Source organism: Aquila chrysaetos, chromosome 5 (assembly GCF_900496995.4).
Source record: "Aquila chrysaetos chrysaetos chromosome 5, bAquChr1.4, whole genome shotgun sequence".
Taxonomy (NCBI): Eukaryota; Metazoa; Chordata; class Aves; order Accipitriformes; family Accipitridae; genus Aquila; species Aquila chrysaetos.
In genome coordinates, this window is record NC_044008.1 from 12,539,031 (window position 1) to 12,552,767 (window position 13,737).

Genomic DNA, 13,737 nt, shown 5'->3' on the forward strand with positions numbered 1-13,737 from the left:
GCAAAAATTTATAAAGTGAATATGTTTTAGGTTTGCTTTTTTTCTAGAAAATACTACTTCCTTCTTTCTCCACAAACAATTATTTGTAGTTTGCTTAAAATAAATAACCCACCTATCCTTTTTTGGTTAAACATCAGGATTTTCAGCATTTGCTGGCAAGAAGGTGGAAAAATTGAAAATATATGATGGGGCAAAAGTCAAAAGGTCCCCTGAAATTAATTGGCAGTATGATGACTGTCAAAAATTTAAAAAAAAATTTAAAAATTACAATGCCATAAAAGGTAAGTGGGATAAGAAGCACCAATGGGGATTTTCACTTTAGCTTGAAAAATATTATTTAAAAATTGACTTCAAAGAAATTTGAACAAAATAATCTGGAGATGTATTAAATAGTAGAATTCAGTAGAGAAATCTGGTAAGTTTGAAACCATGAAGTGTTCAAGTATCAGCCTGTGAATACATCTGAGCTGAAAAAGACTGAATTAATGATGGAGCAGAAAGGAGCGGTTAAATCTAAAGGTCATAATTTGGGGTCATAAGAGACATCTTGTAGAATATATTCTAAATTTGAGTGCAAAAATATTTCCTAGTAGGTATCATGTAAAAATTGAATACAGATTTATTACAGATTAATTCAGAGCTGTTCATATGGCCAACTTTGAACTGGGCAAATCCAGCTGGAGTGATGCAGAAGAAAAGTCATTTAATACCAAATGTTTACATCATCTGAATTAACTGAAAATATGTTGCACTGTAAAAATAAAGGGACAAATTGGAAAAGGAAGTGCATTGGACTTAAGAATCAAAATAATGTTCTATGGAGTGCAGTTGTTTACTGAAGCATAGCTATAAAGCTTTTTGCATTTGGTTGGATGGCTGCAAACAGAAATTTCCTGTAATATATGAAAGGACTTGGTTCAGGACAGTGCTTTAGAAACAAATGCTCCTAAAAAGACTTGATAAAACCCAGAATGCAAACCCTCAAAAGGAGTGCAAAGGTCCAGGGACATAAGTACAATGTTTAAACTTGAGTTCAGCATCAATAGGTCACTTCAGACCTTGACAGTTCTACTACCACATTGTGATTTAAAGTTGCACTAAATTTCCCTGTAAGAAAATTGCTACACAAATGAGCCTATAGCTGAAAGGTAATCACTTCAAAAACATCAGGCAAAGCAAAAGGAAGGAGACTAGAAATAAATGCACAGCTGACCAAGGTCTTTAAAAAAATGGATAGTAAAAGAAATTATATTTTTCATTTATCACTACATTTTCTAGAAATCACCAATGATGGTAAAAAAAAAAAAATGCAAGAAATAATCTTCACAGGATGCAGATGACAGCAAGTAATCTTTGCAAATATAAATTTGCACACATAAGAATAATCAACTTATATTAACAAGTGTATAAGGCAATGAATGGCCTATATGCTTTGCTTTTACTGCTGTGTGCTCTCACCTTTAAGCTGTTTTTTACCCTTTTTCTGGGGTTCTCCCACGTACGACTCTTCTCTCTGTTTTATTTGAATTAATGGATCCTGTGATGCTGTGAAAAAAGACTCAAGACTCTTGGCTAATTCTGTAGTGGAACACAGAGTAGAAGTGTAAGCAATTGTAGTTCTATAAAAAAAGGTTTTGAAATCAAAGTTAAACAAATGAAAAAAAAAAAAAGAAAAACCAAAATTAAAAAAACCAACTATTTAGAAAGAAGGAATTCAGATCATTCAGCCTGGAATGGCTCAAAGTCAAAAGCGCTAAGACTATCCAAGAGAATAATTCTGCAGGAAAGGATTCCACATCTAACAGAGCCTACAAAAATAGAAGAATGTTTTGTTGAAACGAATGAATGACAGAGTAGTTATCAAAGGTTCATTGTTAAAATGAAAGGGTTTATTACATGGGGTTCTGAAAAAGTCTGTTGTGGATTGAAACTAATTGATATTTTCAAGAATGACTTGAATAATGGATTTAAGCACATTTCTTACATTTGCTAATGACACCATCCTGGATGGAACTGCAAGTACATTCACCTAGAATTCAAACAATCTAATAATTCAGGAGATTACCTGAAGAAGATAGCGTAAGGACAGCATAAGGCTGTCCTACAAAACAGGAACAAGAGCAAGATACTGAATATAGGGCAGGAGTAATCAGCTACAAAAATATAGGAAGGGGACAAGTGATTAGGGAGAAGTTCTGCAAGGGTGTATGGATTAGAGAGGATTACAAACTGAACCTGAATCAATCAAGCATTGTTGTTGCAAAAAAGACAAATACCATCTAGGACCTAGAAGCAGGAATACAGTTTCCAAAGTACTTGAAGCAACACCTTAGATGGATATTCTTGAGCTCAAGCATGGTAAGAATCAGTTGGACAGAGTCTGGAGAAGAGTAATGAGACTAATCTGTAGTCATGCACACAAGTTCACCCTAGGAAAAAAAATGGGACTGGCTGGCCAGAGGAAGAGACTGCTGAACAGCACCTCAATCATTACTCAAAATTGCAAAATGTTGCTGCAAAGAGGAAGGACACAATCTATTATTCATGTTAAATGGTGAAAAATGCAAGCAGAATCAGATAAATTCAAACAAGAAACATTAAAAGTAAACAGCAGAAAGTATTTTGATAGAAATGATAGTGAAATACTGGACTTGGGGAAGTAGGATAAACGCTGCAACTGGAGATCTTTAAGAACAGGTTAGACAACCATGTCATAGTGGTCTTGGTTTGGGACAGGAAGGTGAACTAAATGACCTCTCAAGGTCCCTTTCAGCACTGTGATTCTATTTTTAAGGTTTTAGAAATAAAGTGATACTGTGAGAAAGTAAGACTTGTCTAAGTGAATGCTCAGGGAAATCTTGAAAAGGCATTATGGGAAATAAGAGTTAATAAAAAAAAACCACAGAATGTGTTTTATCCATATAAATATAAAGACACAGAAGAAAAAAGAAATAGGGTGTAATATAAGAAAAAGAAATAGATTTTTTAAATAATATTGAACTAGAAAAGATATGTCAAATAAATGCTGAAAAAGTCATTGAAAATCTAAGTAAGAGCAGGATGGCAAATTTTTCATCTGAGGTGGAAGTAAAAAGGTTTAGCATTTTAGGAGGACTGGGCAATCTCCACTGCACAATAAATAAAAAAAAAAAATCTGGGCAAAATTAATGATAAAGAATAAAATATTTTTGAGAAAATGTAAACGCCAGAATTTCATCCTTATGAATAATGAAAATAGAAACCATATGCCACAGGAAAAAGAGATATCAATAGATAAAAAAATCACTTTTTCTGACCTTAATATTATGCAAGACTTTAGAACAAATTTTTGGAAGAAAAAATAGCTGAAAACATGCAGATAAATAAAAAATGGAATAAAACATAATCTGCATTAACCAAACAACAGATTGTCCGAGGCTTGCCTGACATCTCAGTAAGAAACTATTTTTATAGGAAAATTTAAATATAGTAGGGGGTTTTTTTCTATCTGGTCTTCAAATATGGTGCTTTATGGGAAACAGTTGGTAAAGCCTGACTGTGTGGGAATTAGTAAACGAATTCTGAAGAGAAAAGGAAATGACTTATGGAAAATGACACCTGGTCATGCTTGAGGGGGAAATACCAATCTGGATAAATGTTACCATTCTCTACTATTGATCTTTTAAAATGGTTTTCAACAACCTAAGCACTAAGGATAGTGGTATGTTGCCGAAATGGGACACAGTCAGTACAGAGAAGGACCGGCATATCATAGGGAAAGAGCAAGACAGCCATGGTTCATGAATAATAGAAACAGGATGAAATTCAAGAGTATAACATACAGCACAATGCATTTAAGGACAATAAACATAAATTTGTGACATAGAGAATGTGATAACGAACATCAGTCTTGTAGATGATAAAAACTGGTTCTCCCATCCCTCTTCCCTTTTTTTTTCCATCAGACAAGGATTCTGTCCTCTTAGTTCATAAGTTATGCTCAGAACTGTCACTTGGTTTTCCTCTTTTTTAGGAATTCTAGCAAAAAGCCTCACACTGGCACATTGCTGGCCAAGCAGCTGGAGGAACTCAACTCAGAGGCTGCAGAAAGCCCTAGGACACAGTACCGGCTCCTGTTGAATGCAAGATACCTGATATAGCACTGTATTACACACCAACAACTTGGCTATGTAGCTCTCCCATGCCCTTGCCATGCCCTGAGGCTTCTGACATACATCTGTTCTCATTACTACACACATAGTTTAGAAAAGCACAAGCCTAAGCACCCCAGTTTAATTACTGGTAACCTGTTGCTCCTAATTCCTCTTGGCACTTACTTAGGTATGTTAATTTTATCACTGTCTGTACAGCTTGCTTTTGTAGATGGACATAATTGTCTGCACCGCCTCACCTCTCCATCTTCAAGTCTTAACATTTGATGTGGGTACTCAGTAGTGTCTAATTAGACCCATCTCTACACTGAGAAGGATCTGGCCAGTCCAACCAATCTTGGGAACATTGTCCTTTGTGACCACAAGAGTGGTCCCAGTCCTGGGACATACATGCTGTCTCTTGGGGCAAATAATAAACCCTGATGCCATTGTAAGATAAGAGACATCAAGTGAAATTCTATATATAGTTCTCGTTGCCCGTATTCAAGAAAGACCAGGTACAGAGATAGGTTTTGAAGCTTACTTATTATGATGTTAGTGTGTCTGCATTAGCATTGAGTTCAGATCAGGAGTGCACTTCTCTAGCTAATCTCTTCACCCTCATTTCCCATACTTGGGTTCTCTTCCCAGAGGCTCTCAGAACACACAAACAAGAATATTTTCAAACAGAAGTGAGCAATACCCAACTAGTGGGTGTTCAGTCCTTGGGACCAGGGCAGAGGTTGCATGAAGTGAAGCCAGAGAAGCAGATGGGTCTAGCATGAGCTGGTACTCTAGCAGGAGTGTTACGGAGTGGAAGCGCCCCACCACGTACACGCTGTTTTGCCTCTGAAGGGTCGTGTTGGTGCTGGCAAGGGTGGGAAGTCGCACTGCAGCCCAGCACACCCTGCACAGGTCAAAGCCCTTGAGTCAGGTGCCTGCCCCGATGTATGCAGCCCGTGTTGGGGGTGCCACGGGAGGCCTGCTCGGGCTCGGTGGCACGGAGATGGAGGGGACATCTCCTTGGGGCGTGACCTGTGATCAAGGGAGTCATGGCAGGAGGATGACTGGGATGCTGACGAGGTGCTGGCCTGAGCTTAAGCTAACTGAACAGGACATGAGAAACTGCTGGACAAGACATGAGAAAAATATTGGGTTTAACAAATAACAATGTGAGAAGCTGACAAAAGTAACAGCACTGGGAGGAATAGCTAGATTTTAAAAAGGGATAAGGAGGAGGTATGTGAGAAACAGGCAGACTACACAGATGATTGGTGGGGGAATAAGGGGGACCTTTAGGAAGCAGAGACTCACAAGACCACTAGTGCCCAAGAAACATAGTAATACTATCTAAGGTTGCGACCTCGTTACCTGGGTAACTGTCAGAAATACTAAATAAGGGTACAGATGCAGTAAAAGTGGGAGCAATAGTGAAAAAGTAACTAGGGGCAGGTCGTCTATGTTGGATGGGATAAGGGTGGTAAATGGGAAGAACATTGAGGCAAAAAAGGGACAAGAAAAGATAGAAAATGCTGACAGAAAATAAAAAGAAAATTTCTTTTTTTCTTCTGAAGAAGCAGAAGATTTGTCAACTGCTTTCTGATAAAAGAAGAGGCAAAATTTTGAATTTGCAAAACTTTGATGCTATCCTTTCAAGACCCCAGGTGAAATCTATCCGTGTAGTTCTGGTGCAACATCCTGACATAAATGTTATAAAAGGGAAAGGCTGACCCAGTGAGAATAAGTGGCAGAAGGAACTGTAGGACTGAGAGTAAATAAAAGAAAATTGCTTTCACTTCCCAGAGGATTCCAACAGCCCTGAAGCTATGCAAATCAGTGTCTTCCTAACCTCAAGTAATCTAAAGCAATCCTGCACCTGCCCTAGCTTAAATTGTAAAACCAATACAACCTTGCAAGAAACCACTGCATGCTATAATAAGCAAAATCATTCAGCTGCACCCCAGTAACTGAAGTAATTAAAGATTTACGTATTCAAAAAAGAGCTGTGTGCCAACTTAATCAAATCTGGGAGAAGAGTATGATCTGGATGAGCCCCACCTTTATACACATTATAGACAATTTGTCTCTCAGATTTAGGAACACCTAATATATTTTTGCTGAGCATGACAAGAGCTATCTCTCTCTGGAATGGTGGTGATTCACAGTGGCTAATCAGAGAGGAAAAAGTGTTACTGATACATGTCCTTGCTGTTTCAAAGAACCTGATAAGGAGAGAACTCATATCACGGCAGTATTCTAATCCAAATGGATCCATTCCTCACCAGACTGATTCATGCAACTCTAACAGTCCAAATGGACACTAAAGTAAGAAACTAAATTGAATTCTGATATTCTTATATCAATAAAATTGATTAATGCATGTCTTCCAGCATAGGAGAACCCGAAATTCCCAAATGATCTGCAATAACATTTACATTTTAAATGCCTAAATTGTGGCCACTGAACAATTTTCTGTTATTCTGGAGCCGTCTGTTCAAGACAAAACCAAGCTCAATAGTCTAGTAGAGGAAACACTTGGGGGGGGGGGGGGGGATAATTCTTTTTTTTCTTATTTTAGCATTTAATCATTTCCAGATTAAGGAATTCATGAATGATGATGTTGGGGATAGAGTATAGTAGAGTAGGGCAGGGTAGAGTAGAATAGAGTAGAACAGAACAGAAAGAACACATGCCCTTGTCAAAATATTCAGGTTGCACAAATGAAGCCAATTAGGAACTCGGCTGAAAAGATCTCCTTTCCCAGGCAGGGGGAATTCTTTCTACACATATAGCTTTATGTTTTCAATGGCTAGAGAAAATGAATATACATTTCTAAAGAAAGTAATAACAATGATTGTAGCTAAGTATGAGAGGTCTCTTGTTTTGTGAATCATCCCTATTTTTAAGTGCTCACAATTATATGTTGAAAAATCCCATTTTCTGAAATTGTGTCCTAATTTGCTCTCAACCCAAGGAGAAGTGTTTTTAGACCCTTAAGCAAAATTGGTTGAGCTTACTATAAACATTTTGAATATGTAGGCACAGCTTGCTGATATAATTTAGTAGAATGGTCTCCACAGTGAGAAAAAAACCCTAAAGTTTAAGTCTTGGCTTTTCTGCAACTTTTACTGAGATATATGAAAAAAGGATAGCAACAACTTGAGGAGTTATGAATTTTTAAACATGCAATTTCATACAGGCTTCCTAGATTGCTGAAAAGAACATATGGATGATGGACTTATTTTGTCCTTGTATATCTAAAAGTAGATATATACACATTAGGGGTTTGCCATGGGTTATGAAGGCATCAACATCAGTAGTAACTCCCAGTTACCATATATGAGGCATACAGATTTTTGGAGCAACATTTATACACTATTTGTTTAAAACTAATTGTGACATTTGAAGCACCACTGATACAGCTGCAATGCATAAAAGGAGGGAGATGAGTCAGTTCTGTTAAAAGATGTGAAAAGAATCTAGGAGTGACTTTCTGTATCTGCTGAAATCAGTGATAAAACTTGTATTCACTTTTGCGGCACAGGCCCATGCACTTATTTTTGCCTGCAGTTCTCTCCTCAATCTGCCTTACCTGGAGTCATGCAGGTTTGGAAGATAATTGTGATTCACTGATATTCTGCAAAAAGGAAAAAGTGTTACACCTTCTGCAGTAACACCTCCTGCAGTAACACCTCTAGGTAGATTTGTTTCTAAGTAGGTGAGTACAAGAGGAAGAAGAATGACAGTAAATTGATCTTCCATTTCTCACCTGAAAGGTGGGAATTGTGGATGTGAGAACTCCAGTTGGATATTGAGAATAGTCACGCAATGTTATGCAGTTATGCAGCAAGCAACACTGAATAATGGTGTTGCAGATACCTTTATATAAAACCCTCTATGTTTACTAATGATGAGAACAAATGCAGCCTCACTTAGAGGCAGCATTCTATTCTTTAGCAGCAGAGGGGATGACAGACCACTTAACACGACATAGGACAGGCACAAGCTGTGCAAGTGCACCAATGTATGCCTGTAGCCTGTACAACATGCAAATACCTTGTGACAGTTTTTATAAGTAGATCTTTTTTCTTGCATAGTAGGCTCCCTATTTAATATAATTTTCAGATTAATATTGTCATTGACACAAAAAGGATCTCCAAAATGTTCTAGAGTGTGCAAAATGCAGTTAGAAGCTCAAATAGAAAAGTCATGCTGAAGTAGAGTATTTTCAACAAAACATGAAATTCAAGTACAAGGAGGTCTCTCTCATGTGGTAGGCATGCCACAGAGGAAGCGTCCTGCTCAAGAATTAGGGAAGTGCGATTGGCCTGAAAAGATGGCTAATGATAGGAAAGAGGGTGAGGGCAGTGGAGAAATAGGACTAGGAAGTAAGTCTGCCTTTAAAATCAAGAGCTGTAATTTTTAGTTGCTGCTGGACGCTTTCACTCCCTTTGAATTTGGTAGGAGTTTCAGATGGTTTGCTTTACTGATTAGCTAGAAGATCTTTGAGTAATTTGCACCAGATTCCTGAATTGCGTGTGAAGTCACTGGCAATGACTAATGAGGTGGATGATATAGCCTCTATTCCTAGTATAGTATGAAAGCAGCAAGAAGTGGTTTAAATATGCTTGGGTCAGCAAGGTGAATTTCGACTAGAAGCGTGCTGTGATGGATGAACTAAGATGAAGGTTTCAGCAGAGGAGGCATCAGGAAACAGCACACATGGATAATGCCATGGTGTTCGTAATAGGATGCTCAGCAGACTCAGGGAGGCAATAGGTTTCAACATATAGCTGACAACACTAGAATAAAATTTTCAGCAATCCTCCCCCATCAGAGAGATACATCTGGCTCAGGTAAGGACGTCAGAGTACAGCTGCCTTCTCAGTGACTGTTAATGCTGCTCAGTTGCTCAGTGACTCCAGACTAATACAAGGGCCTCCAGCCATGCATTTGTCACCAAAGTTGTTCCACGAGTCTAAATGCCAAAACAGTCTCAACCAGAGTCCCTAAACACAGGCAGTATCATTTATCAGACAGAACAGAACCTCACCAGTTGCTCATGCAGGAAATTGAGGGTCTCTCTTTAGTCTCTGCAGCATAACGAATGCAGGTGATGAGTTTCTGGTAGCTGTACATGGAGAACTCCTCTTGAGCTTTTGTGTCTCAGTGTACCTCCTAACTTGATAATTTAAATGGTCAAATTACAGGCTCTTTTAGGACCTCATTTATTACCACTGGGATTATTTTGTCTCATAGGTAGCTCAGTGGATTTCAACTCTGTTTCCATTTAACTGCAGGAAGAATTGGACTTCGGTAGATAGAAAGCAGGATAAAAATCTCACTGCAGTGCTACTTTCCCCTGCAGAATTACAGGCTTAGAGTAAAAGATGTATCCCCAACAGGGAAAAAGCAATCTGCAATGAACATAGATTCATAAATTTGAAGGCCAAAAAAGATTATTATGGTCATTTATGCCTTCCTGCATACTTCAGGTTACAGAATTTCCCACAAGTGATTCCAGTGTCAAATCCAATAATTTACAGCTGAACTAGAGTACATACCCTGAGAATGATGGGAGTTTTTCCATAATGATGATGCACTGCAGCCCAGTGTGCTCTGTTATGCTATGCAGCAGCTCTCTTGCTAGAAAAGCATTGAGAAAGTGCAAATAACCTCACACTTTTAAAAACTTTGTTTTAAAACATTTTTTCAGCATTCTTCCATATCTTATTTTAAATACCGTTAAACTGAACTTGGTGTTCAAAAGCAAATACATTGTTACAGTATTCACTGAGCTCTGCTACAGGAGGTATTCATTGACAGTTTGTGCAAGTATCACCTCTGATGTATAGGAGACCTAACACATAGCTGGCACACCACAGATGCACTTCTGAAGTGAAGGTATGTTTGTAATGAACAGTATACGTGACCTGATCCTTTCTTTGGCTTCTGCTCTGTATTACTCTTTTCTCTGACACAGTTACACTGTACTTGTGATCACTCTGCATCTAGGTACAGGAATGTTTGAACATGAGAGATGGATCTCAGGCAGTTTTCTCTGTGTGTTCAATATATCTGCCTTTAGCTGTGTCAGGGTTAGTGTGGCATCCAAGAAACTGTTTGGTGCAAGGAGCTTGCAGTCATTCAGTTAACACTTTTATTAACAGATCTGTCCAAATGGAGGCTGCAAAAGAGAATTTCATCTTAATGTTATTTCAAGGCAACGAGTCTCAGTTCTCAGCTGATGTAGAATCGGTTTAATTTATTGAAGTCAAGGAAGCTGCAAGAAAATCCATTGTAACCAGATGGGGATAAAGTCATCTACAAAAACTGAAATGGCAATGCTACCTGGAAAGTGCTTATTGCCCAGCTTCTGTGGCAAGAGCACTTCTCATATGAGTTCCAGCAAGCTGCTTCCACACCATCAGTGTACCCATCAGCGTTCCCATCAGCATGCAGCCACCATGGAAAACATGCAGAAGAAGGGAACCAGTGGACTCCGTAGTGTCTCTTCCGCTCTAGAATAACCATGCAGCTATTAGAAGTCCACTCCCAGTTCAGTGCATAATTATTGTTATATTTCTTTTGGAAATGACTGACTTTTATCAGCCTTGATAGCTCCTCCCCTGGAAAAGGTCAGTGTTTCCCCAGGGAGGTACTGCTCACAGCCTGTGAGAGATTGCCTGGGAGTCATACCCTTTTGTCAGCTGACCTTTAACTACAATAATGTCAGTTTGTTAACAAGAAAGTTTCATTTGTTAAAGTCCTTGGTGTTAGTCTGACATGACTTGCCATTTAAAACATTTATCTGATTTTCTCCTACCCTGTGATCTCATGATAATGCTACAGTGTTAATCTTTGAGGTCACATACTAGGCAGATTCCCTCTCTAGCCCGTATTTGCAAGCTTAATATAAATACTTTCCTCTGTCATTAAACTACTTTTAAGGAAGTTTAGACATAAGTTCAAAGAAATATCATATAATTTCCAAAAGCTTTTACACCAGGGGCTAGGAATGTTCCTTCTGTTTCTCATTGTCCCTGACTGGCAATCTTGGGAAATTTGGGGAAAGTTTTTGATTGATTTAATGAGTGTCATTAAATCAGTGCTCTGTTCTGCAAAACGAGTACCATACTTATCCTCTCTGTACTAAAGGGGCAAATACCGACCATTTAATTAAAGACAACGAGAGTGCAAAACTGTTTTCTAGCTGAGAGTTTGGCTAGTGTATACTTGGGTGAATGTGAAGCATCCAACATGGCAGCATAAATTCAGACACGGTTTCCTGAACTCCTAGGCTTCTGGTGCTGCCTGTACTCAAAATTACAGGTATGATATTAGGCCTTTTAGTGAGCACCTCTATTAGTTGCAGAAAGTAAAGAATTTTCAGTCAGACAACTTGGGGACATCATTTTACTTGTCACACTCTTACACAAACAGAAGATCAGGCTCTTACAGATCCTCTTATAGGAGTTACTCAAGTAGTTTACAGACTACAGGTAGCAGGCTAAACGTAAATCTTCTCTATAAACTAGCTGAGTCCCTGCTGCACAGCCCTTCTTCCCAGGTTACTTATATAGATAATCTATCAAAATGCATGGGATGCCTTTCTGCCTGCCCAACAGGTTTGCTTCCAAAGAACACTGAGGAAAATGTGTATACTTGTAACGATCAGGTGGGCACTAAGGCTATGGGACATTATGCAGAGCGTGGACATATCCATGAGGAAGAGAAGAAACAATGAGGCCATCTAGGTTGACTGCCTCTTATCACTTGAAACTCAGCTTTATCCAGACACCTCGTATGGATTGTAAGATCCCAGCCCCTCAGTCCTGCGAGTGAGAACAACGGGAGAGGAAAAGAGCGATGTACCATTAGAAGCTGAGAGCTGTTTAGAGTCAGGACACTGAGTAGATGAAATACAACTGAATATCCCTTACCTTACACTACAAAAGCCAAAAATAAATAAATAAATAAATAAATAAATAAAAATTGCCAAGACACAATCCAAAGTAATCTGTCCGATCCAAGGGAAAATGTTCTTCCAAACTCTGATAATCACCTTGATCATGAATGTGTGATTACACTCACAGCACATCTAAGGACATGGATTCCCTGCAACTCACTGAAGCACTGACAGAGCTGTGCTGATGATCTGCCTCCAGCTGTGCCCCATAAGCAATGCTTCAGGTGAAGATGCACACACACACACACACAAATCTCAGATTATTTTCCTACCTCTGCTTGATATATCTTCCCCTTAATGTAATTCTGAAGTGCACATTATCCCTTTTAGTCACAGCACTGCAGACAGCTCATGTTAAGGTAATTATCTGTGATGACCCTGAAGTCCTTCTTGGAGTCTAATGTACCTATCATGCTCATTACCATAATATCTGAGTCTCCATAGTATCAAGGCATCTGAGTCAGTCATGTCAATCTGCAGAGCACAGCCTGGAGAACAGCAGGGAAGGAAAGTAGATGAAGATAAAGATGCAAGAGCAAAAGCATAGGATTTTTAAATTTTAGAAGATATTTAGGAGATCAAAAGGGGAATGTAAATTTTCAGTAATAAAACGAAGTATTAGTGACAATGTTTCACTGGAAATACTAATGTAAAAATAACTTTCCAAAACACAGCACAGTACATTGCAGGAACTGACGGGAAATGCTTTTTACTGAGAAAAAATAGATTGAACAGAAGCAAGCTGCAGTAGAAGACTAATGCTACTGTCATGTACGCTGCCTAAACCAGGAGCAATTTCATTGAAAACCACACAGTTACATGTGTGTAACAGTGTTATAAGAGCAGAAAAAAGCTCAAAGTAAGGGAAATTCAGCTGTATTAGTATTGCTGTGTTGCAATGGACTGTCACATAAAAATAACGCACGTTACCCAGCATGGTTTCCATCAAATTATATATTCACTATACTCTTACAGATCTTTTCACAGTTATTTGTTTCTTGCTGGTTAGTCATTTACTGACCTCCTTTAACAAATGACACATGCTTCCTAACATCTATAGCTTTGCAGCACTAATAGAGGAAGTACCGATCACACATTTTCTCTGTTGAATTACGTATCTCCTATTTGTGACTGTATTGTGGGAACAGTCATGCTGGAACAACAGTGCCTCAGGGTGGGAATCATCTCACCTCACTTTACATGTCTACATCTAAGGCAGTCAAACTCAACTCATAGCAAATTACAGGCATTTCTGTATTAGGGCATAAATGGCATCTACTTTAAGTGTAGATGAGTCATGATCTAAAAGTGCCTACTTCTCTTTATTGGCTGCAAAGGGAGCCAGAAGCGACTAGATCAAATATAGCCTTGTACAATAGACAGCTACACAGAGTCAGCTGAGTATCACCCCCACAGTTTATAATTTTGACAAATCACACACACGTTTTAAAATTTGTTCAGTGAAGCATTCTTTTAACAGAGCTTTTGGCAACTAACATGCACTCTAGAAAATAGGTCTTTCTGTATAAACCTTCCCTGCCAACACACATGCGGGGAAGTCTGTGCCACTGTGTCAGACTACATCTCACTTAGACAAGCACTTTGCCACTTACCAAAGGACAGCAGTCCAAAAGTGTA